We start from the raw sequence: 24516 nt of genomic DNA on the forward strand, positions 1-24516 counted from the left end.
AGACCAATTCTCCGTTAAGAACTGCAGCTTGGTGCAAGCATCCTCCATGAAGGGGAGAAGCGCTCTTATCTCTTCCAGCAGCACTTTCAGGGAGACAGGCGCAGAAGCATTCGATGGAGAAAGTGGATCTTTCTCGAGTCTTTTGGTGGTGACCTTACCAGTTGAAGCGGTTGCGTTCAAAGAAGGGGAAGCTTTAGAAGCGGAAGTAAGCGAGTTTTCCATCTTAGAAAATTCAGAGAAAATTCTTGAATTTTTAATAAACGTATGCGTGATACGTGGCGCAGAGGATCCCGCCTTCTTCAATCTTCCCATACAAAAGACAGAGATGATACATTGAGACCCAAGGATATTGTAATCTGATAAACAAAACTACATCCTGTGAAAAGATATGAATGAGTGAATCGCGACAGTCTTGTTTGAGACGATTTGCCCTCCGTGAAAGCCTTGGCAGATATAACTTTTGCTCTTTCAAGATACAAAAAGCCTGTATGAGGTCTAGAAACACAGCAGCTGAATATATTCACAGCAGACATCACCAGAGCCAAAGCATCTTTCTTTTAGGCGCAGCGACAAAGGCAGAGTAAAAAGAAACCTGTCCAACAAAGATGCATCACAAAGAATATCCTGTTCAGATCCAAAGGAATTGAATTGTTAGTGCTGCGCCATAAATTGACAACCAAAACGTATTTGGCAAGAGCAGAGCCGGAAAGAACAGTAATTAGCCATAAGCAAACCCTCAAAGGCAAATGGCGGTTCACAAAAGGCAACGTAGGTGATATAATTGCATATTCCCAAGTGCCCAATATGCCAGAAGAAGAGTGGTGCCATCTAAAATGGCGGCCGCGCTCCGTGCATCAGAAATGCCGAGCGCGGCGCCTCAAATAGCTAATTAAGCAGGCTGTTAAAGCTTACAAAATGGAGGCGGTGCAGGTCAGGGCATTCTCCGACGTTGTAAACCGCTCACCACAAGGAAAAAGCGAACCGACCGGTGTAGAAATCCTGGAGCGTTATTCGAACGCTGCCATCCGCATCGGGCGCCAAGCCACGCCCCCCTGGAGACGGTACTTGTAAGAGCCATCCTTCTGTCTTCAAAAGCCTTGCAACCCCGAAACAGTGACTCATCATTGAGAGAGTAGTGCTGTTCCTGAAGCAGAGCTCCGTAATGTTGGTAGTTCCAGAGGCTGCTCCATCTTCGAGAGTGGTGTGTCAAATTGTTCTCAGTATTGGGGAATTGACTGTAGATTGAAGCCTGTTTGGTCACCCATCTTTTCCTCTGAAATGGTGGTCACAAGCTCCTAGTCTAATACTGAGCTGCTCCTCTGTGTCCAGAACTGCAGATCTGTGTAACAGCAAAATATGGCTGAAGCATTACCCCACAGATACTAGTGCTGCTCTGTTTTTGTTTTTTCTCCCCTTTTCTGTTTTCATCTAAAGTAGCCGGGTAGCACTCGCTCCTCTGCACCTTAATGGAATGGCAATTGAAATCGGAAAGTGGCATTTTTCTTTACCTTATAGCAACCACCGCCCTTGATTTGCTAGTCACGGACTCCTCCATCGCTCCTTGCTCACTCTGACCATGACCCACTTACTGTCACCATCCGCATTGGCAGGACACCACCATATTTCTCCATCTGGCGCATTAGGGATTCGCTGCTCCAGTCATAACTATTTGTAAATCGATTGGTGATAACATGCAGACAAACTACACCAGTCAAATCGCTTTGGCTTCCCTTTGGGAGGCATTTAAACTGGTTGTCTGCAGTGATTATATTGCCATATCTACCTCAGAACATCGACTCCGTAAGGAGAAGCAGAAGAACCTTGAACGTAGAGTCCTTGAGTTGGAAGCACTCCACAAGCACACTGGGGCCCATCGGGTTTGGAGGGAGCTAGAGCGACCGCACTTACTCCTTATGTGTCTTGATTTAGACATATGCTCTAGTTCGCTTGAAGCATAAGTACTACTTGGGTAGCAACTTCCGCGGGCGAATGCTGGTCCATCGTTTGCGTGCTAAGATTCACTTTGGCTCCGTTCTGGCAATTCGCCCTACTCCAACCACTTCTGTCCATTTCGACACGCAGATTGCAGACGCCTTTCACAACTTTTATAAGCCTCCCGGATTTGATCTCACCAGATCAAGTTGGTTTCGTTTCGGGATTGCAATGTGGGGACAACACTCGACGCATCTACCATTTGCCTTTCTTCTCTTGATCGACGCAGAGAAAGCGTTCAATAAGAGTCCACTGGCCTTACCTTTTGGGACTTTAAAATGCTTTAATTCTGGGGACCAGTTTCTTGGTTGGATTGGGAGCCTCTAGAGCTCCCCTAGAGCTAAGGTGCGAGTTAATGCGCTTTTCTCTCTACCTTTCCCTGTGTGCTAGGGTATGAGACAGCGATGTCCGCTTCCCCCTCTTTTGTTTGCTCTCTATTTGGAGACCTTCGCCCAAAACATGAGGGCACATCCAGATATCTCTGGCATCACATTTGGTGGTGAGCAATATCCAATTAGCCTGTATGCGGCTTACATGATTTTAGCCATCTCAGACCCTTTGACTTCTCTCCCTGCCTTAATTTCGGAACACCAAATTAACACTTTGCTGCGCATCCTTTATCAAGCATTGCCTATTGACCCAACTCCATTCCATGTCAGTAAAGAATAACGAGTGTATTTTTTTGGGGGGGCGGGGGATGTGTGGGGGGGGGGCTGGGAGAGAAGCCTCGCTTACGAAAAAATCTTCACCGCTTTACACGCGACAGTGGCCATGCAGTACCTTCACTCCTGCGGTACTACTGCGCCTCACAACTACGAGCTCGGGTGGAGTGGAGTAGACCTCACCTCACGGAGAAACAGTTGTCTCATGGACCAGGCAGTTGATGGCTTCCAGATTTGGAAAGAACCCTGGCTTCCCAGGAAACCTAGGGTGTGGGGCACTTTATTTCTCGCTGTTCACGAGCTCTGTACTCTGCATTTGGAATGCAGTGGTGATTAAAGCTGGTTTGACAACTTTTCCCTCACTAATGTCACCTATCTTTGCCAATCCGGAGTTTGCCCCCAGGGCCCCAGCCCAACCGCATTCGACGATGGCTCGAAAGGGGTTGCAAACAGATTGACTGTCTATTTGATCTGCAGGGGATAATTCCCTTTGATCAACTAAAAATAGACTATGGCTTATTAGAAGTTGACTGCATTCAGTACCTCTAGATACATCACTGGGTGCTACACCCCTCCATCCGTCCCCTTTCGAAAAATGGCTAATCTTGCAGCGAAATGAAAAACTAATTATCTACAAATTTATACTATTCTTGGTTGTAGGAGACCACCACCTACTCTTCAGCAAATCGTCAGACCCCTTTCTGCTACTGAGGGGGCAGACCTATTTTACCGAGCTCGACCCATAACATGCCTAGCACAGAAACTGCATACATGATTGTGTCCTACTGGTATCTGACTTCGATGAAATGTCGGAGAGGGACTGGTTACTGCCCCAAGCTTATCCGTTTTTGTGATCAGGTTTTAAATGACCTAGACAATGCCTTTGCTACTTCATTCCACGTTTTTCCATCTATACTAGGGCTTCCTAATCCCCAGACTTTCCCCCTCTATTCTCGCAGAGGAAAACACATGGCATTGGCATTAGGTGCTGCCCAACAGGTTGTTCTGACGCTTTATGGGACTGACAATAAGACTAGATTAACATGCTCATTCCGCTAACAACTATTTGTGTGTCTTGATCTTTTGCCAGATAAGACTTACAGGCACACACCGTCACTTTAATAGTCACTAGCACCATAGTTCCATTGGTTGACCTGCAAAGTGATTTTATATTGGTATGTTTAGCCATTTTAGTATTAATAGTGTCTGAACACTTGATGGGGCCGAGTGTATTTGAAAGGCATGGCCACACCAGCCCTCACTGGCTGGACAGCACTGTTACAGGCATGCATAATCACTTTAGTACTCATTAGCTCTTTAGTTTCATTGGTTGGGTAGTAAAGTGATTATATTGGTTTCTTTATCCATTTTAGTATTGCTGATTGTGTCTTAATGTGTAAAAGTGTACTTGATGGGCACGGCTATACAAACACTCACTAGCTGGCCAGCAAAGAGAATATAGACAAGTTAAGTCACTTTCAGTTCTACAATGTACATATTATCAGCCCTTTATTGTCAAATTCGTTTTCGTCTGTTTTTAAATAATGTGCGTAATGCTTTTATAAGTTAATCATGGGCTTGTGTAATGGCTTTAATTTACTGTGCCCTTCATTGAAATACAGAAGAATGACTTGTTTATTTCAATTCGTAATGAATATCTTTGCTCGACAGGCAGAGATTACTCCAGGATGAACTGCTGCTTCCTTCGTTTTTCCTGTCTTCTCAGCCAATGATATTCTATATATTTAGGCAAGTGTGAGGTAAGCCAGAATGACTTTAAACTAGTTTCTTTGCGGAAGCAGTGTTTAGGATCAAGTAAACCCTGTGTGCTGTGTAACTCTAAGAATACAAATGTGCATGTTGTCCTGTTTGGTTGGCAAGGAGGGGGGTAAACCAAATTGAGTGGCTTCATTAATGGCCACTGAAGGCGGCATTGTGTTTGAATGCAACATTGGTGGATTTCACCAAGTGATATCCTAGAATAGTACAGCTATGGAGAAGCTTAGACCGTTAAGCAGTCATGTAAATCTTGTTGAGGTAATTTCGCAAAGCTTAGTGGGGTTTCTGCTTGGTCGTGTTTGTAGTGGCATAGACCACCAGTACCGTTCTACTTAGACTTGTCTTTCAAAAGTTTGCTGGGTCTTTAAGTCGTCAAATAAACAGCCAGCAAAAACTGAGGGGCAAAGCAGGCGTGTTAATGAACGTAATAGTTTACATTGGACAATACAAGTTAAAATAAATCACAGGGACATTTCTTTACTGGCACCAATGATGATTATCTTTTTGCCGTTTACCCATCTGATATTTACTGATGAGTCTTTACAAACTCTGATGTGCCGGAAGGTTTCATACAAGCGAAGAATAAGGATCCGGACTATTCTCTAAGAGTACCTTCCTTCTCTCAACAGGGAGAGTTCTCAAAGGGGTCAATCACTATCTTCACCTTTTCTCCGGTGGCTTACCAGCCTTCAATTACCTATGCAGTGGATCCAGTGTTTTAAGGTAACCTTGCTCGAAATTGAACTGTCTTTACTAGAGCTGCGTTTAGAGAACACTGTATCTGTTGATTCACAGACTAGACTATGTAAATGGCATGAAGAGGGCTGGCCAAAGAGTCATTGCGGACTTAGAAGTGTTCTACCATTCCTCCCCTGCTCTGCAGTCCTACCCCACTCCCTCATGCACGCTGCTGCAGCAGGAGGACAAAATAAAATGATAATAACATTGCGTTATAATTTTTTTTCTTTCTTTTGCTGCTTCCTGGCAGTGGGGCGACTCTCCTCTGCGTTAGCAGAAGAGCCACCACTAGTAATTGGCCAGAATAATTCTTTGGTGAATTTCAGGCAGTCACGTTCTGGCCCTAGACACTTTTTGCCCCATGCAGAACTAGATTATGTGGCTAAAAATCTGATATTTGAGTACTACTCCTTTTGAAAAGACAAGTTTGTGCAACTCTGATGGACTTTGTTTTCTGGCATTAATGATGAACACCTTTTGCCGTTTACCCATCTGACATTTGCTGATGAGACTTTACAATACTGAAATGCCAGAATTGCACTTTGACTGATATTATATTTGGAATTTCTCGATTGAAGCGGTTTGTGACTGTGTTTATTATTGCAGCACCTGGCTAATTTCGTTTGAGTAGCTTCCTATGTCGCTAACCTCTTTCGATGGAACTTTCCACTCCCTTCCCTCAACGCCAGCAGGTGAATCATTTCAAGGTAAACTAAACCTAGGAGCTTGTTTCTTTGTGACACTGCACAGCATACATGTGTATCTGTAACTATCTGGCATTTTTAAATAAGATATATTGAAACGTGTACAGCATGAAAAACTGAGACCAGACTTTTAAATCCAAGTGATTCTCACTGCGAAAGACCGTGAACCTTTTTGAGTTGGCAGTTCGGGCACCATGAAAATAATCTGAACTGTTAAAACTGTTCCAGCCTGGGGCAGGAGAAAGGACATATTTTAGTCAGTTGTTTACTGCCCGTTGGTGTTTGGCTCCTGTCATCTCACTTCTCTCTGAAAAGCGGAGTAATTTTTGTGCAAATACCAGTTTGCTTCATCTCTTAAATCTATATTTCGTTAGCATAACGAGTTCTCACTCTTTTTGCTGAACTGTCGCACAGAAAGTATCACCTATTGTTGAGGATGCATCATAAGAGCTAATGAAGGTACATGTTGGCATTCATAAACGTTTGCGATTATTCTGGAGATTTCATTTGGAATGGCAGATAATCTGTTCGCTTCCCAAGTTGGCCTCTTCACCTTCTGTCAGTTGTAGTTAGTTCGTCTTTCAATGGCTTGCTGTTTGTTTGTTGTGTACTGTTTTGAAAAGATCTTAATGTTGGCGCTATTCGCAGCAGGAGTCTTTTGCCTTTCTGAGAGTCAGTCACTTAGAGTTTGCACTTTAATTTCCGTTTATAAATGTCCCAGTGATACTATCTGTCCAATGGCCTCAACTGTTAGTGAAGGTATATTTTACTCCGCTGTCTTGTACCGTTCGCTGAAGATGCCACCAAATAGTTTTTTCTGGTTTTTCTGAAGATTGTTTCCCCATAAGCCTTTATAGTTGAGTTTACGAATGAGGTGCCACTGCATTTTGGGAACCAAATGCAGACTGAGTGCAGTGGCTACCCAGGGTGAAATGTCCCTTGGATGTAGATCCATCAACCCCATCTAATTTATTTTCATGTCACTATAATGGAGCGAAGCATTTACTCTAAGTTAATCAAATTATTTTTGATCGAAAGCAGTTGCAACTTATATTGTGGGTGTAGCACTAAATACAGTGGGGAAACTAACAATTGGAGGGCCAGTATTAGTAGAACTTAATATCCATTGCATTTCAACTCTTACTCATGCTAGCAGTAATATTAAGAAGATCGACTAGTATTAACTGTTATAGTGTACAAGTGCTGTACTGTAAGCAAGGCCACTGGAATTATTCAATTCTGCAGCCGTGGCATTTTTTTGCATAAGGATACATTATCCACATAATTGAACATCTGCATAATCTGCAGATTTAATGAAAAAAAAAAATAATCTCTACCTCCAATGGATAAAAAATTACTAAATGTGCAGTGGCTTGAATTGCCCCCCAGTGGAAGGGCCTTTACAAATGTCGACGGTCACCTTTCATTTGAGTATTAAACTGTTACTAATGAGGTGGAAGCTTTACTCGGACAGCGTTAAAATGTTTAAATAAAATGAATGTAGTGATACTTATACAAAATGTGTTGCATAATTTCTTTCATTGCCAAGTAATTTATTTTACCCTCGGTCATAAATTGGTCCTTCCCTGTCCATTTGTCACCCTGGCAAGCACTTAACACAGGCGCTGGCTCTCTTGATGATGGAGTCAGCAGTACAGTAGTAATAGTACGATTAGTAGTATTACTAATTGAGGGGGTTTTAGTACCAACCAGCTTAAGTGACAGTGATGCAAGTAGGGGGTAAAAGCTTTAGCTATAATAGTTGTAAGATGATGTTGCTAAAGGCTTTTGTACACTGTACCAGGGCTTAAACTACCCTTGAATTCAGCTAATCACAGTTCAAGGTGAGCCACATTCTCTTCATGTACCCTTGGCTCTTTGTGGTAATTGAGGAAAGTTCAGGATCGTAACCTGCAAAAACAAATCATACAGAGCTGTTCGAGGTAGTATAATGTCCAAACAAAGAACACTACAATATGTTTTAACTAGGTTCTGCCATGCATCACAACTAAAAAAAAAAAAAAATCTCAACGAAAAATGTTGTCTTCCTACAATAGTGGGTCTACAATGCTATATTCTGGTGTATCCTAGGTCTTTTCAGCCTGCACCAGTCTTTCTTACCTTCAACTTCAAAATGCTGGTTTTTGGTGCAGACTGACAGATAGGTTGTGCTCGGTTAGCTGAAGTATGTCCATTTCAATTTGTATCCGGACTAAAGAGTATTCTATGAAGAATTTGCATTTTCACTACTAGACACTCCCTCATTAGTGCAGTTTCATAAATTCATCAATCTAGTTACTCCAGTAGTAGCCGGGCGGTAACTTAAAAAGTTGAACTCTTGCCAGTAGCAAGGCAGTTGTTTAAGAAGGGCCTTATCTTGGGAATTTGCTGTGTGCAATTTAGTCCTTTGAGCAGTTTTCCGTTTTAGGTTCAAAGTGAGCTCTACAAAATTATTTTGTTGAATGCAAAAAAAAATATTATAAGAACCATTCTGGAGACAGGACTTCTAAGAGCCATCCTTCTGTCTTCAAAAACTTTGGAACCTCGAAACAGTGACTCTTCATCAGGAGAGTAGTGCTGTTCCGGATCAGAGCTCCGTAATGTTGGTAGTTCCAGAGGCTGTTCCATCTTTGAGAGTGGTGCCTCAAATTGGTTACAGTATCTGGGAATGGGCTGGAGATTGCAGCCTGTTTGATCACCTATCTCTTCCTCTGAAATGGTGAACACAAGCTCCTAGTCTAATCTGAGCTGCTCCTCCATGTCCAGAACTGCCGATCTCTGTAATAGCAAAATATGGCTGACGCATTCCCTCCTAGATAGTAGTGCTGCCCTGTTTCTGTTTTTTCTCCCCTTAACAGTTTTAAACATCAAGTAGCACTCGCTCCACTCCTCCTTCATGGGATGGCAATTGGGATCGGAGAGTGCAATTTTTCATTTTTTTTTTTTTTTTTTAACGACTGCTGCCCTTTAATTGCTAGTTATTTACGCCTAAATCGCCCATCGCTCACTCTGACCACGACCCACTTGCTTTTACCATCCGCATTGGCAGGACACAATTATATTTCTCCTGCTTGCGCCTTAGGGAATCGCTGCTCCAGTGACCCGCGACAGTCATAACTATTTGTAAGTCGATTTGTGATTGTATGCAGACAAACAATACCAGTCTGATAGCATTGGCTTCCCTTTGGGAGGCATTGAAACTAACTGGTTGTCTGCTGGGATTTTATTGCCATATCTGCCTCAGGACATCGACTCAGTAAGGAGAAACAGAAGAACTTTGAAAGTAGTCCTTGAATTAAAAGCACTCCACGTGCCCCTGGGGCCCATTGGGTTTGGAGGGAGCTAGAGCGATCGCGCTTGCTCCTTAAGCGCCTAGATTTAGACAGTGGAATATGCCCTAGTTCGCTTGTACCCAAGTACTACCTGGGAAGCAACTGCTGCGGGCTAATGCCTGCCCATCGATTGCGTGCTAAGATTCACTTCTGCTCCATTCGGGCAATTTGCACTACTCCAACCACTACTGTCCATTCTGACACGGAGATGCCATTTGCAACTTTTATAGTCCTCCCAGATTGGTTTCATTCCGGGATGGCAGTGTGGGGACAACACTCTGCACATCTATCATTTGCTCAACAAAGTGTCTCGGTCCCAAAGGGACGCCCTTCTCTTAATCGACACAGAGAATACGTTCAATCAGAGTCCACTGAGCTTACCTTTTTTTAGACTTTAGAATGCATAGTTTCTGGGGACCAGTTTCTTGGTTGGATTGGGAGCATCAGTAGCTCACCTAGAGCTAAGGTGGGAGGTAATGGGCTTTTCTCTCTAGCTTTCCCTGTGTGCTTGGGCATGAGACGGACTCCCTCTTTTGTTTGCTCTATAAAGGGCCCCTTGCCCAACACATGTGGGCACACCCAGATATCTCTGGCATCACATTTGGTGGTGAGCAACATCTAATTAGCCTGTATCCGGATGACCTGATTTTAGCCTTTTCAGACCCTTTGACTTCTCTCCCTGCCTTAGTTTCGTAACTCCAGACTTTTGGATCCCTTTTAGTGTTTAAAGTCAAAATGCAAAAATCAAAAATTTTGAATCTTTAGATTCTCTCCCCCCCCCCCCCCCCCCCCCCCCCCCCCCCAAAAAAAAAAGAAGCTACCTTTATGTGCCCAATTCCCTTCTTTTAGGCGTCTACTTCCTTATCTCTGGATCCATTTGGCAAATACTGTGACCATTGCTCTTACCTGTAGCGCGTTAACCAAACCACTGCAGTCAGATATCCGTTTCTGGAATGACCAGGGCTTATCCTGGATGGGTAGGATCACAGCATCCTTTATCAAGGATTGCCTGTGACCCCACCTATTGACCTCACTCCATGCCAATCGAGATTAACAGGTTTATTTGGGGGGTGAAGGGGGAGGTGGCTGGGAGAGAATCCTCGCTTACATTAAAATGTTCACTTCCGCACTACTCACGACTGTGGCCTTGCAGTACCTTCACTCCTGCGATACTACTGAGCCACGCAACTACAAGCTCCGGTGGAGTAGACCTCACGAGAAACACTGGTGTCTCATGGACCAGGCGGTCTCTGGCGCCCATATTTGGAAAGAACCCTAGCTTATCAAGAAACATGGGGTTCTGTAGTAGGGGATCTCTGTGTATAGTCATAATCTAGTGAATAGTCCCGCCCATGTGCGTGGACCCCGGAGCAATAAAAAATAATCTCTAAAAGGTGACAAATCATGCAGACCTATATACACCTTTAAGAGAGAATTTAATTTAAAGACAGATAATGCAGCCTATACCCACAGGCTACACTGTCCAGTACTTCAACTAGAATTCCACCAACATCCACAAACAGCCCTGCCTGTCTAGTTTTTCTCCACAAAGGAAAAAACCCTGCCTCTACCAGCAAAAGCCTCTGGAATGATAGAGAGGAAGGAGAGGACAGACAAGCCCCATAGGCTGCCATTATGTGGCTTGGAACAGGATACTGTGCCTTTAAGAAAACTTTCCAGTTTTCCAGAACTTTCCCCAGTATCCCAGAATGCCCAGCAGGTCCCATTTACTTTCAGTTCTTTTTTCCGGCTCCTGCTAGCAGGACCCTGGAGCATTGAGCTCTCCCCTTTTCAAGGGTTTAATTGAGATTTTGGCAATTTTTGTCACTTTTTCTTGTGTTTAGTAGCTGGTACTGTCAACATGCCTGGCTTGTTCGACAAGTGCCCGGAATGTGGTCGAAAGAAGGCTAAAACTGATCCACACGAGGTGTGCATAGGTTGCCTTCCCCAGTCCCACGTGCCTGAAAGCTGTACCATCTGCCACTCGTTCTCTGCCAGGACCCTGAGGGACAGAATGAAGATCAGGCTTCAAGTTCTGGAGGAACGAAGACTGAAGGCACCAGGTGGGTCTGGAGGGGCTGATTTGGCCCATACTGAGGCCTCTGGGGGGCTCCCCAGGGGCAGGAAGACCAGTAAGTGCTCCCACTCCCCGTCGACGTCGAGGAGGATGACCACCGTCTGTTCGCCGTCCCCCCAGGGCTCTGGGGAGAAGCGGCGTCGACGATCGCCGTCGAGGGACTTGAATAGGCCGCCGTCGACTACATCGGCGTCGGCGACGACGCCGTCGTCGGCCCCGTCCAGCGGTCGTCGTCGAGATGGGACCCAGCGTCTGCATTCGCCGTCTAGGGATCGCAGCTCGCCGTCGATGAAGAGAAGGAGATCGACGTCGAGACGCTTGAGGTCGACGTCGAGACGCTTGAGGTCGACGTCGAGACGCTTGAGGTCGACGTCGAGACGCTTGAGGTCGACGTCGAGACGCTTGAGGTCGACGTCGAGACGCTTGAGGTCGACGTCGAGACGCTTGAGGTCGACGTCGAGACGCTTGAGGTCGACGTCGAGACGCTTGAGGTCGACGTCGAGACGCTTGAGGTCGACGTCGAGACGCTTGAGGTCGACGTCGAGACGCTTGAGGTCGACGTCGAGACGCTTGAGGTCGACGTCGAGACGCTTGAGGTCGACGTCGAGACGCTTGAGGTCGACGTCGAGACGCTTGAGGTCGACGTCGAGACGCTGGAGGTCGACGTCGAGACGCTGGAGGTCGACGTCGAGACGCTGGAGGTCGACGTCGAGACGCTGGAGGTCGACGTCGAGACGCTGGAGGTCGACGTCGAGACGCTGGAGGTCGACGTCGAGACGCTGGAGGTCGACGTCGAGACGCTGGAGGTCGACGTCGAGACGCTGGAGGTCGACGTCGAGACGCTGGAGGTCGACGTCGAGACGCTGGAGGTCGACGTCGAGACGCTGGAGGTCGACGTCGAGACGCTGGAGGTCGACGTCGAGACGCTGGAGGTCGACGTCGAGACGCTGGAGGTCGACGTCGAGACGCTGGAGGTCGACGTCGAGACGCTGGAGGTCGACGTCGAGACGCTGGAGGTCGACGTCGAGACGCTGGAGGTCGACGTCGAGACGCTGGAGGTCGACGTCGAGACGCTGGAGGTCGACGTCGAGACGCTGGAGGTCGACGTCGAGACGCTGGAGGTCGACGTCGAGACGCTGGAGGTCGACGTCGAGACGCTGGAGGCCGACGTCGAGACGCTGGAGGCCGACGTCGAGACGCTGGAGGCCGACGTCGAGACGCTGGAGGCCGACGTCGAGACGCTGGAGGCCGACGTCGAGACGCTGGAGGCCGACGGGATCGGTGTACTCGGTGGTGTATACGCCGCCTCGGATGCCTCCGTCGCCTCCTCCTCTCCCGCCTCCACCACCACCTCCACAAACACCTCCACCGCCGCCACCTCCACCACCGCCACCACCGCCGCCGCGGGCGCTGCCTCCGCCGCCCCAGCCTCTGTCGCTGCCACGCACCCCTGTGGGGCCGCCGCCGGTTCCTCCGCGGTCGGTTTCCCTTCCACGGTACCCGACTCCGCCGCAGGAGACCCCGAAACCACGACGCCCACGGTCGCCTGGACCAGCGAGACCGGCGGACAGGCCGAAGCCGAAGAGGTCGCGCTCCCGCTCTCACAGGAGGAGAAGATCACGGAGCCGTGGACGGTCTTCGTCGGACTCAAGACGACGCCGTAGGAGGTATAGGTCCAGGTCGCGCACGCGCTCCTCGGACAGAGACCTTTCCCCGACGCTGTCGGACTCCCCGGGGACGAGGGTGTCTCCGGTGGACGACTTGGTGTCTTTCCAAGAGGTGCTGTTGCGAGGGGCTGCAAAGTTGGGTATCACGGTGACGGTTCCAACACCCACGACGTCCGTGATATTCGAGACGCTTCATAAAAACCTGTCTCGCCCCCTACTGCCTTTGGTACCAGGACTGGTGGAACCCGCCTTGGAGCTGTTCCTTACTCCCGCGACGACGAAGGCCGCTCCTTCCAGGCTCATGAAAAAGTACAGGGCCCCGGAGTCGGATCCGTCATTTCTGAGAGTGGACCCGAAGCCGGATTCGGTGATCGTGACGGCGGCAAGAAAACAACATGCGACCGCCCCGGCCTCCACGGTTCCACCCGACAAAGAAAGCCGCTGGCTGGATTCTGCGGGCAGGAAGGTGTGTGGCACCGCCGCCACCACCATGAAGGCGGCGAGTGCAGGGGCTTTGTTGGGCCGTTACGACTGGGCTCTGTGGGAGTCCCTGCAGCAATATGCAGACCTCCTGCCACGGGACAAGAAGGAGGACTTCTTGGAGACGGTGCACGAAGGCATGCTGGTGTCGAATCAAACGATCAGCGCAGCGGCGGACGTAGCTTTATTGGCCGCCCACGCCTACTGTCACGGCGTCCACCAGCGGCGCCATTCGTGGTTGCGCCTGACGTCCCTCAAGCCAGAGGCGCAGCAAAGAGTGGCCAACCTGCCCTTCTCGGGGGAAACCCTGTTCGGGAAGCATGCGGACGATGAGATGGCCCGCATGAAGGCTGAAGCGGAAACCCTGACGGCCGTCGGGTTGGAGAAGGCCGAGAAAAAGAAGCGCCCGTTCCAAAGGAGGTTCAGGTCGTCGGGCAGAGGGCGAGGGCAGGGCTCGGGACAGCAGCAGCCACAACAGCAGCAGTTCCGCAAGCCCTTCCAGAAACGCCAGAGGGGTAGAGGAGGCCAGCAGGCTACTACCACAACCAAGGGCCCGGCCGGGTCTCGGCCCTGAGCGGTTACTTCCCCCTCAACCGTTACCCACTCCAGTGGGGGGAAGCATTCAATTTTTTCCGGCAGAGTGGAGAAAAATTACTCAGGACAAGTGGGTGCTGAATATTGTTTGCAATGGATAGTCTTCGGTTTATCAGCCCGCCTCCAGCGATTCCGCCGGTCAGCTCTCGATTCCAGCTGAGAGAGCTCCAGGCGGAGGCAGACATCTTGTTGAGAAAAAAGGCGGTAGAAGAGGTACCTCTGTCTCAAAGGGGAAGAGGTCTGTACTTTCGGTTCTTCCTCGTTCGCAAGAAGGACAAGAACGAGTTCAGGCCCATTCTGGATTTGAGGCAGGCAAACAAATGGATTCGCAGAGAAGTTCCGCATGCTTTCGTTGCACCAGATTTACCCTCAGCTGCAACGGGGAGACTGGCTCTGTGCTATAGATCTACAGGATGCGTACTTCCATGTGCCCATAGCGAGGAAGCACAGGAAGTTCCTGCGATTCCAAGTCGGCGCCAATCACTATCAATACACAGTACTGCCATTCGGGCTAAAATCTGAGCCCAGGACTTTTTCGAAGTGCATGGCGGTGGTGGCGGCACACCTGCGGAGGAACAAGGTGTTTGTCTACCCGTATCTGGACGATTGGCTGATCAAGGCATCATCCTTCGCGGAAGCGCAAGAACACTTCCGATGGACGTGCGAGCTCTTGCACAAGCTGGGGTTACACGTCAACATGTCCAAGTCTGTCACGACTCCGGTCCAGTGCATACAGTACCTGGGGGCCTCCATCGATACGCGGTCAGCAAGCGTGTCTCCTTCGGAGGAGAGACGGTTATCACTCCTTCGGAAGGCTCAGGACCTCAGGACTGCTCCATCGACAACAGTGCGGAAGGTGTCGTCTCTACTGGGATCGATGGCCTGCTGTATCTTCCTCACGCCTCACGCTCGGCTACACATGAGACCACTGCAGGAGTGTTTGGAGAATCAGTGGGATCAGAGGACAGGCTCTTGGGACGACAAGATACGCCTGTCGCTGCATGCTCTTCAGTCTCTGAAGTGGTGGTGTTCGGCGGAAAACCTCCTCAAGGGGGTTCCCTTCCACAAGGACATTCCCACGACGAGTGTCGTGACTGATGCGTCTCTCCAGGGCTGGGGAGCGCATTCCGGGGACTTGCAGATTCAGGGGAAGTGGTCTGCTTTGGAATCGACGTACCACATCAATTTCCTGGAACTCAGATCTGTCTTCCTGGCACTGAAGGCCTTCCTTCCGTCCTTCCAGACCAACTCGCTGCTGATACAGACGGACAATACAACCACGATGTATTATCTCAACAAGCAGGGGGGTCGAGATCGCGCACTCTGTCGCAGGAGGCGCAGGCGATCTGGCGCTGGCTGCTGGCCAGAGGACTGACTATTACGGCCACGCATCTGCCAGGAGTGCAGAATGCTCAGGCGGACGCCTTGAGCAGGCTGATTCAGGAAAACCACGAATGGGTCATAAACGACGAAGTACTAGGAGAAGTCTTCGCAAGGTGGGGGACTCCAGACGTAGATCTGTTCGCCACCGCCGAAAACAGCAAATGCCGAGACTTCGCATCCAGGTACTACCAGCGGGGGACGCTGGGGAATGCGCTATGGATCGATTGGTCGAACAGCTTTCTGTACGCTTTTCCACCCATTCCCCTGATTCCGGCGGTGCTAATCAAGTTGTCCCAGTCCAGGGCGCGGATGATCCTGATCGCCCCGGAGTGGCCCAGGCAGTGGTGGTTCACGGACCTTCTTCACCGGTCTCTCCTTCCTCACATGCGGTTGCCGTGCAGGCCGGACCTTCTCACGAAGTTCGGGGGGCGGATGGTGCACCCCAACCTCTCGTCTTTGAGTTTGGCGGCATGGCTCCTGAAATAGTGCAATATGGCCATCTGAATCTACCAGACGATTGTATGGACATTCTGAAGGAGTCTAAGCGACCTTCCACTAGAACATCCTATGCTTACAAGTGGAAGAGGTTCTGTATCTGGTGTAAGTCCAAGAACTTTGATCCGACGACATGTAAGGAAGATGTCATCCTTCCATACCTTTTACATCTGGCGCAGTCTGGCCTTAATTTCCATTCCATTAAGGTTCATCTGGCTGCTTTGACTGCTTACAGGAAATGCCCTTCACAGACTTCCTTCTTTCAGATCCCTGTGGTCAAGGATTTTTTGGAAGGCTTGAAGAAAGTGTTTCCTCCCGTCAGACTTCCCTCGCCTTCCTGGGACTTGAATGTGGTGCTGTCCAGACTGATGAAGGAGCCTTTTGAACCCATTCACAAGGCTTCATTGCAGCACCTATCCTGGAAGGCGGCGTTCCTAGTGGCCATTACATCGGCCCGCAGGGTGAGTGAACTCCAGGCATTATGTTGTCAAGAACCTTATACTGTATTTCATGCTGCTAAGGTTGTGATGCGTACTCACCCTAAATTTCTTCCTAAGGTTATCTCTGATTTTCATGTCAACCAGACCATAACTTTACCTACATTCTTTCAGAATCCCTCTTCGCCAGCGGAAAGGTCTCTCCATTCCCTGGATGTTCGGAGGGTGTTGAAATTTTATCTGGATAAGACCAAGGATATTCGTAGGTCTGACCAATTGTTTGTTAACTATGGCTCAGTCAGGACGGGTCTTGCGACCTCTAAGCAGTCCATTTCTCGGTGGATTGTGTCCTGCATACAATTGTGTTATCAAAAGGCTAATAAGACCTTAGGGGGTAAACCTAAGGCTCATTCCACCAGGGGCAAAGCTGCCACGACGGCTTTGCTGCGTAATGTTCCGAATGCGGAAATCTGTAAGGCGGCCACTTGGAAGTCGGTCCATACCTTTGCTGCGCATTACTGTCTGGACACGGATGCCAGGGCAGATGCTCAGGTTGGGCAGGCTTCGCTGCGAAATTTGTTCGCACAGTAGTGGTAGTGTCTTGTGTGTTCTCCACCGCTTTTGTTTTGTGGGGATGGGCTTGCCATTCTATTCACTAGATTATGACTATACACAGAGATCCCCTAATACAGAAGGAGTAGTTTCTTTTCTGTAACTCCAGTTCTGTAGTAGGGGTATCTCTGTTATAGTCATAAGCGCCCGCCCTCCTCCCCGGTGGAGAGATACTTATTCATATGTAGAATGCTACAGGTCTGGCGTGCTACGCCTTCAAAAAGAACTGAAAGTAAATGGGACCTGCTGGGCATTCTGGGATACTGGGGAAAGTTCTGGAAGACTGGAAAGTTTTCTTAAAGGCACAGTATCCTGTTCCAAGCCACATAATGGCAGCCTATGGGGCTTGTCTGTCCTCTCCTTCCTCTCTATCATTCCAGAGGCTTTTGCTGGTAGAGGCAGGGTTTTTTCCTTTGTGGAGAAAAACTAGACAGGCAGGGCTGTTTGTGGATGTTGGTGGAATTCTAGTTGAAGTACTGGACAGTGTAGCCTGTGGGTATAGGCTGCATTATCTGTCTTTAAATTAAATTCTCTCTTAAAGGTGTATGCAGGTCTGCATGATTTGTCACCTTTTAGAGATTATTTTTTATTGCTCCGGGGTCCACGCACATGGGCGGGACTATTCACTAGATTATGACTATAACAGATACCCCTACTACAGAACTGGGGTTACAGAAAAGAAACTACTTCTGATACTGAGTGGATAGGCATATTTTACTGAACTCGACACATGGCACAACATCTCTAGCACAGAAACTGCAGACAAGATTGTGTCCTACTGGTACTTGACTTCGGTGAGGATTAGGACATGGAATGTTCAACGCTCTAAGGAATGTTGGAGAGGATGTGCCGGAACTGGTTCACTCCATCTTTTTTGGCACTGCCCAAACCATCCGTTTTGGGGATCAAGTTTTAAATGACCTAGACAAAGCCTTCGCAACTTTATCCACGTTTTCCCATGTATACTATACTTGGGCTTGCTAATCCCCAGACTTTCCCCCCTCTGTTCTGGCAGAGGAAAACACTTGGCATTCGCATTAGGTGCAGCCCACCAGGTTATTCTTGCGCTTTGGGGACTGACAAGACTATATTAACATGCTCACACAAGGAGATGATGGTTGGAGCGCTGAAACTTTTCAGACACTCACCCCCTGTCAGCTCTTGGTTGAATTCATCATCGTTCTTTAGCTCACTTCGCCACCTCAGTTCAGACCCAGCTGTATGTTTGACCCTGTCCCTCATGGGAACAGTCCAGCCCGAACTGCCAAGCCAGGTCTTCCCTGAACAGAAAACATGCATTCTAGCTCATTCCGCTAACTATTTATTTGCATCTTGATCTCTTGCCGGGTAAGACTTTTACAGGCACGCACCATCACTTTAATACTCACTAGCACCATAGTTCCATTGGTTAAACAGCAAAGTGATTATATTGGCATGTTTAGCCATTTTAGTATTAGTGTCTGAACGCTTGATGGGGTGAGTGTATTTGATAGGCATGGCACACCTTCACTCACTGGCTGGGCAGCACTTTTACAGACGGGCACACTCACTTTAGTACTCCTTAGCACTTTAGTTCCATTGGTTGGGCAGTAAAGTGATTATATTGGTTTGTTTATTCATTTTAGTATTGCTTATTGTGTCCAAGCGTTTGGGGCAAAGTGTACTTGATAGGCACGGACATACAAGCACTCACTAGCTGGCCGCCAAAGTGAATATGGACACGTTAAGTCACTTTCAGTTCTACAATGTACATATTATCAGCCCTGTATTGTCGAATCCGTTTTGGTCTGTTTTTAAATAATGTGCGTAATGCTTTTATAAGTTAATCATGGGCTTGTGTAATGGCTTTAATTTACTGTGCCCTACATTGAAATAAAGACAGACAGTAGAATGACTGTTTATTTAAATTCGTAATGAGTATTTTTGCTCGACAGGGAGAGATTACTCCAGGATGAGCTGCTGCTCCTTTCGTTTTTCCTCTGTCTTCTCAGCCAATGATAATCTATAAATTTTGGCAAGTGTGAGGTAAGCCATACTGACTTTAAACTAGTTTCTTTGCAGAAGCAGTGTTTAGGATTAAGAAAACCCTGTGTGAGTAACTCTAAGAATACAAATGTGCATTTTGTCCTGTTTGGTGGGCGGGGGGGTGGGGTGGGGGGGTAAACCAAATTGAGTGGCTTGATTAATGGCCACTGAAGGCGACAATGTGGTTGAATGTAACATTGGTGGATTTCACCAAGTGACATCCTAGAACAGTACAGCTATGGAGAAGCTTAGACCGTTAAGCAGTCTTGTTGTTGAGGTCTTTTCTCAAGGCTTAGTGGGGTTTCTGCTTGGTCGCGTTTGTAGTGGCATAGAGCACCAGTACCGTTCGACTTAGAGACTTGTCTTTCAAAAGTTTACTGGGTCTAAGTCGTCAAACAACAACCAGCAAAAACTGAGGAGCAAAGCAGGCGTGTTTAATGAACGTAATAGTTGTTACCATCGTACAATACAAACTTAATTTAAATCACGGTTTCATTTCTTTTCTGGCACCAATGATGATTATCTTTTTGCCGTTTACCCATCTGATACTTACTGATGAGTCTTTACAAACTCTGATATGCCAGAAGGTTTCATACAAGCGAAGAATAAGGATCCGGACTATTCTCTAAGAGTACCTTCCTTCTCTCAACAGGGAGAGTTCTCAAAGGGGTCAGTAGCTGCCTTCACAGTTTCTCCGATCTCTTACCATCTTGCAAATACCTACGCAGTGGATCCAGTGTTTTAAGGTAACATTGCTTGAATTGGAACTAGTGTCTTTACTGTAGCTGTGTTTTGAGCCACCACTGGATACAAGCGAAGAATAAGGATCCGGACTATTCTCTAAGAGTACCTTCCTTCTCTCAACAGGGAGAGTTCTCAAAGGGGTCAGTAGCTGCCTTCACAGTTTCTCCGATCTCTTACCATCTTGCAAATACCTACGCAGTGGATCCAGTGTTTTAAGGTAACATTGCTTGAATTGGAACTAGTGTCTTTACTGTAGCTGTGTTTTGAGCCACCACTGGATCTGTTGATCGGCTCTGATTACATATTCACAGATTAGACTTGTAATTTGTAGGGGTTTGCTTTCAGCTGGCTTTTGAAATTGCACCCGTCGAAGTATTGCCAAACATCACACTAATGGAGAGGGGTAATTGGCAGTCGTGGCTGCTGCCTAGAAGCAGCAGTGGGGCGGGTGGGTTTGAGAAATCTGGCCCAAAAAAAATTACTTGCCTCTCAGCTGCCGCCTCGCCAGTATCCCGGCCCGTCCTCTTCCTGGTTCTTGTCGGAAACAAGAAGCGCCAGGGCTCCCCGCAGCCAATCACAGCACTGCAATACAGTGTTGTGATTTGGTCTGAGCGCCGTGACATGGCACTCAGTGAGGGGCTAGAGGGGTGGGCATGTTCTCCATGCAGGCTGTAATGCAGCCTGCATGAAGAACAGGGAAGTGCTCCCAAGAGGGCCGACCTAAGAGTCATTGCGCACTTAGGAGTGTTCTACCACTCCTCCCCTGCAGCCCCGCCCCCTCATGCATGCTGCTGCAGCAGGACAAAATAAAATAACATTACGTTATCATTTTATTTTTTCCTTTCTTTTGCTGCTTCCTGGCAGTGGGGCGACTCTTAGCCTTAGCAGATAAGCCGCCACTGGTAATTGGCCAGAATAAATCTTTGGTGACTTTCAGGCAGTCACGTTCTGGCCCTGGACACTTTTTGCCCCTTACATAACTAATTTTTGTGGCTAAAAATCTGATGTTGGAGTACTGCTTATGAAGGGTCCTTTTTGAAAAGTGTTTTTTTATATTTTAACCGAGGCACAGATCCCTTCACATGACTACTGTACTGTTCTAACTGGTACTTCCAAGTGATTGGTGCATGGGTCTCAGGAACAACTAGAACATGAGCTCCAAGGAGCCCATTAATAAAAATGAAGGATAGTAAAAATGTTTACGTAGTTCATGCAACTCTGATGGAGTTTGTTTTCTGGCATTAATGATGAATACTTCTTTTGCCGTTTACCCATCTGACATTTGCTGATGAGACTTTACAATACTGAGATGCCAGAATTTAGTTCTTAAACATCACTTTGAATCTGATATATTTGGAATTTCTTGATTGAAGTGGTTTGTGACTGTTTATTATTGCAGCGCCCAGCTTCTTTCGATTTGAGTAGCTTGCTGCATACTCTGTCGCTATCCTCTTTCCATGGAACTTTCCACTCCCTTCACTCAACGCCAGCAGATGAATCATTTCAAGGTAAACTAAACCTAGGAGCTTGTTTCTTTGTGACACTGTACAGCATACATGTGTTTCTGTAGCTGTTTAGCATTTTTAAATAAGCTATATTAAAACGTGTACAGCATGAAAAACTAAGACCAAACTTTAAAATCCAAGTGATTCTCACTGCAAAAGACCGTGAACCTTTATCCGTGTTGAGTTGGCACGTCTGGCACCATGAAAATAATCTGAACAGTTAAAACCATTCCAGCCAGGGGCAGGAGAAAGGGCATAATTTAGTCAGTTTACTGTCCATTGGTGTTTTGCTCCTATCATCTCACTACTTCCCTCTGACAAGTTGTGTAATTTGTGTGCAAATACCAGTTTGCTTCATTGTTAGTTCGTTAGCATAACAAGAGCTCACTACTTTTGCTAAACTGTCATACAGAAAGTATAACCATCTATTGTTGAGGATCCGTCATAAGAACTGATGGAGGTACATGTTGGCGTTCATAAGTTATTTGGTGCCTTTATTCTGGAGATTTAATTTAGAAAGGAAGATTGTTATCTCCCCAAGTTGGCCTTTTCACCTGCTGCCAGTTGTAGTTAGTCGGTCTGTCAAAGGCTTACTCTGTTGTGTGCTGTTGTGACACCGGTCTTCTCTATGTTGGCGCCATTCGCACCAGGAGTCTTTTGCCTTTCTGAGAGTCACTAAGAGTTTGTACTTTAGTTTCTGTTTAAAAATATCTGAGTAAAACAGAGTATCATCTGACCAATGTCCTCAACTGTTAGGGAAGGTATATTAGACTCCGCCCTTTTGTACCATTAGCTGGCCATGCCACCAAAGAGTTTTCTCTGGCTTTTCTGAATACTGTTTGTATCCCCCTAAGCGTTTATACTTGTGAGTTTACGAATCCAGGCTCCTACTGCCTTTTGGGAGTCCAATGCAGTCAAAGGGTGCATTGGCTACCCAGGGTGAAATAACCCTTGGATATAGATCCATCACTCCATCTCATTTGTTTTCATGTCACTATAATGGAGTGAAGCATTTATTCAAAGTTAATCAACTTTGTTTTGATTTGAAAGCAGTTGCAGCGTATATTGTGAGTGTAGCACTAAAGGTAGTGGGGAAACTGACAATTGGAGGGGCCAGTATTCGTAGCACTTTATAGCCATTGTTATTCAACGAGTCAGCTGTGCGACCAGTAGTACTGGTAACTTCGACTAGTACTAACTGTTCTTATAGTGTACAAGTGCTGTACTGTTAGCAAGGCCACTGGAATTATGCGATGTGGCATTTGTCGCAAAAAGTATAAATTTTCCACATAATCGAACATCTGGTGCATAATTTGCAGATTTGATCCCAAAAATTATTTTTCTCGCTCAAATGGATCAAAAATTACTAAAATTGCAGCGGCTTGAATTGCCCTGCAGTGGAAGGGCCTTCTCAAAAGTCGAATGGTCACCTTTCATTTGAGTGTTAAACTGTTACTAATGTGGTGGAACTTTTACTCGGACAGCGTTAAAATAAAAATAATGCAGTGATACGATTACAAAATGTGCTGCGTAATTTCTTTTATTGCCACGTAATTTAGTTTACCCTGTGGCATAATTTGGTCCTTCCCTGTCCATTTGGCACCCTGGCAAGCAGTTACACAGGCGCTGGCACTCTTGATGATGGAGCCAGCAGTACAGTAGTAATAGTGCGATTAGTAGTACCAACCAGCTTAAGTGACCGTGATGCATATAGGTGGTAAAAGCTTTAGCTATAATAGTTGTATGATGACATTGCTAAAGGCTTTTGTACACTGTACCAGGGCTTAAACTACCCCATAATTCAGCTAATCACAGTTCAAGGTGAGCCACATTCTCTTCTTGTACCCTTGGCTCTTTGTGGTAATTTTGTAAAGTTCAGGATCTTAACCTGCAACAAAATCATGCAAAGCTGTTCGAGGTAGTCTAATAGCCAAACACAGGGCACTACAATATGTTTTAACTAGGTTTTGCCATGCATCACAACTAAGAAACCCCCACGAAGAATGGGGCTAACAGCCTGCTTACAATTGTCTGTCTATAATGCTATATTCTGGTGTATCCTAGGTCTTTTCAGCCTGCACCAGTTTTTCTTCCCATCAACTTCAAAAGGCTGTTTTTTGGTGCAGACTGACAAGGACAGGTTGTACTTGGTTATCTAGAGTATGTCCCTTTCCATCCGGACTAAAGAGTATTCTATGAGGAACTTGCATTTTCACTACTAAACACTCCCTCATTAGTGCAGTTTCATAAATTCACCAATCTAGTTACTCCAGTGGTAGCCGTGCCGCCACTTGAAAAGATTAACTCTTGCCAGTAGCAAGGCAGTTGTTTAATAAGGGCCTCATGTTGGGAATTTGTTTTGTGCAATTTAGTCCTTTGAGCAGTTTTCCGTCTTGGGTTCAAAGTGAGCTCTACAAAATTATTTTGTTACATACAAAAAGATTGTTTAGAACAACCATTCTGGAGACAGGACTTTTTTTTCCAGTTCAAAAGTAAGTTTATTAAGAAAATAAGTTGTACAGTATAATATGGGGGGGGGGGGGTAAAAGAACAGAAGAGGGAAACTTAATAGTTCAAAAATATCATGTAAACATATGAAAGTTGGGATGAAAAGGCACAAAAAATATCGATATTATAATAATAATAAAACATTACATTGCAAGTAACAACCATGTAGCAACTTAGCATTAACCAAAATATAACATTAATATCTAAGATATGGAATATCATGGAGGCCGAGCAACCTGTTGAGCTGGAATTAAAGAGAGTGTTTAGCACTGTAGTCTATGAACAATGTAACAGGTGACCATACAATAGAGCGCTTCATGGCTAGATGAATGGGATACACATGCTGTATCCAGTCTGTGATAACGCACTGCATACCACCAAGCTTGGAAAGATAAATTTGTGAAGTCCTTCCAATTTTTAGTGATCTGTTGAACGGCAATTGCCAACCATACGTCTATAATCTTGGTGCTGGAAGTATGATCCTCCCAAATAGGGGACAAACTACCCAAAAATAGATGTGTGATAGAGAAAGGGAAATTGGAATTGAAGATAGTTAATTTGACCCCAAACAGATGTCCAGAAGTTATTTAAGTGAGGGCAAGTAAAAAGAAGGTGTTTTAAATAAGCTAATGGAGAAGACCAGGACCAACAAGTGTCTGGTACTGTGACATGCCATTTGTGTAATACGGACGGGTGCAGCAAAAGACTGTTATAGATTTAAAAAAATGTTTGCGTAACATTTGCCGCTCTAGAAGATTTTCTAATTTTAGACCATATTTTGT

At 46.7% G+C, this 24516-nt stretch overlaps 1 long non-coding RNA gene and 2 other non-coding genes across 8 annotated transcripts in view; all 3 read left to right on the forward strand.

Moving 5' to 3' along the window:
- LOC146831217 (uncharacterized) overlaps window positions 1–24516 on the forward strand; it is a 158376-nt gene that overhangs the window by 68853 nt on the left and 65007 nt on the right. For 5 of the 6 annotated variants that reach the window (XR_014961530.1, XR_014961527.1, XR_014961531.1 and 2 more), the window contains 7 exons: window positions 4326–4414; window positions 5063–5156; window positions 5778–5878; window positions 18887–18977; window positions 19630–19723; window positions 19845–19938; window positions 21121–21229. This is a non-coding gene — a long non-coding RNA (uncharacterized LOC146831217). The remainder of the gene's footprint in view (window positions 1–4325; window positions 4415–5062; window positions 5157–5777; window positions 5879–18886; window positions 18978–19629; window positions 19724–19844; window positions 19939–21120; window positions 21230–24516) is intronic. The other variant, XR_014961532.1, reaches the window with a different exon arrangement.
- Window positions 19480–19562, forward strand: LOC146831220 (small nucleolar RNA SNORD87). The gene has a single exon (XR_014961763.1). It is a non-coding gene; the product is annotated as a small nucleolar RNA SNORD87 (small nucleolar RNA).
- On the forward strand, window positions 20956–21038 carry LOC146831221 (small nucleolar RNA SNORD87). Its single transcript, XR_014961762.1, has one exon. It is a non-coding gene; the product is annotated as a small nucleolar RNA SNORD87 (small nucleolar RNA).

This window comes from Triturus cristatus, chromosome 5_1, assembly GCF_964204655.1.
Source record: "Triturus cristatus chromosome 5_1, aTriCri1.1, whole genome shotgun sequence".
Lineage (NCBI taxonomy): Eukaryota > Metazoa > Chordata > Amphibia > Caudata > Salamandridae > Triturus > Triturus cristatus.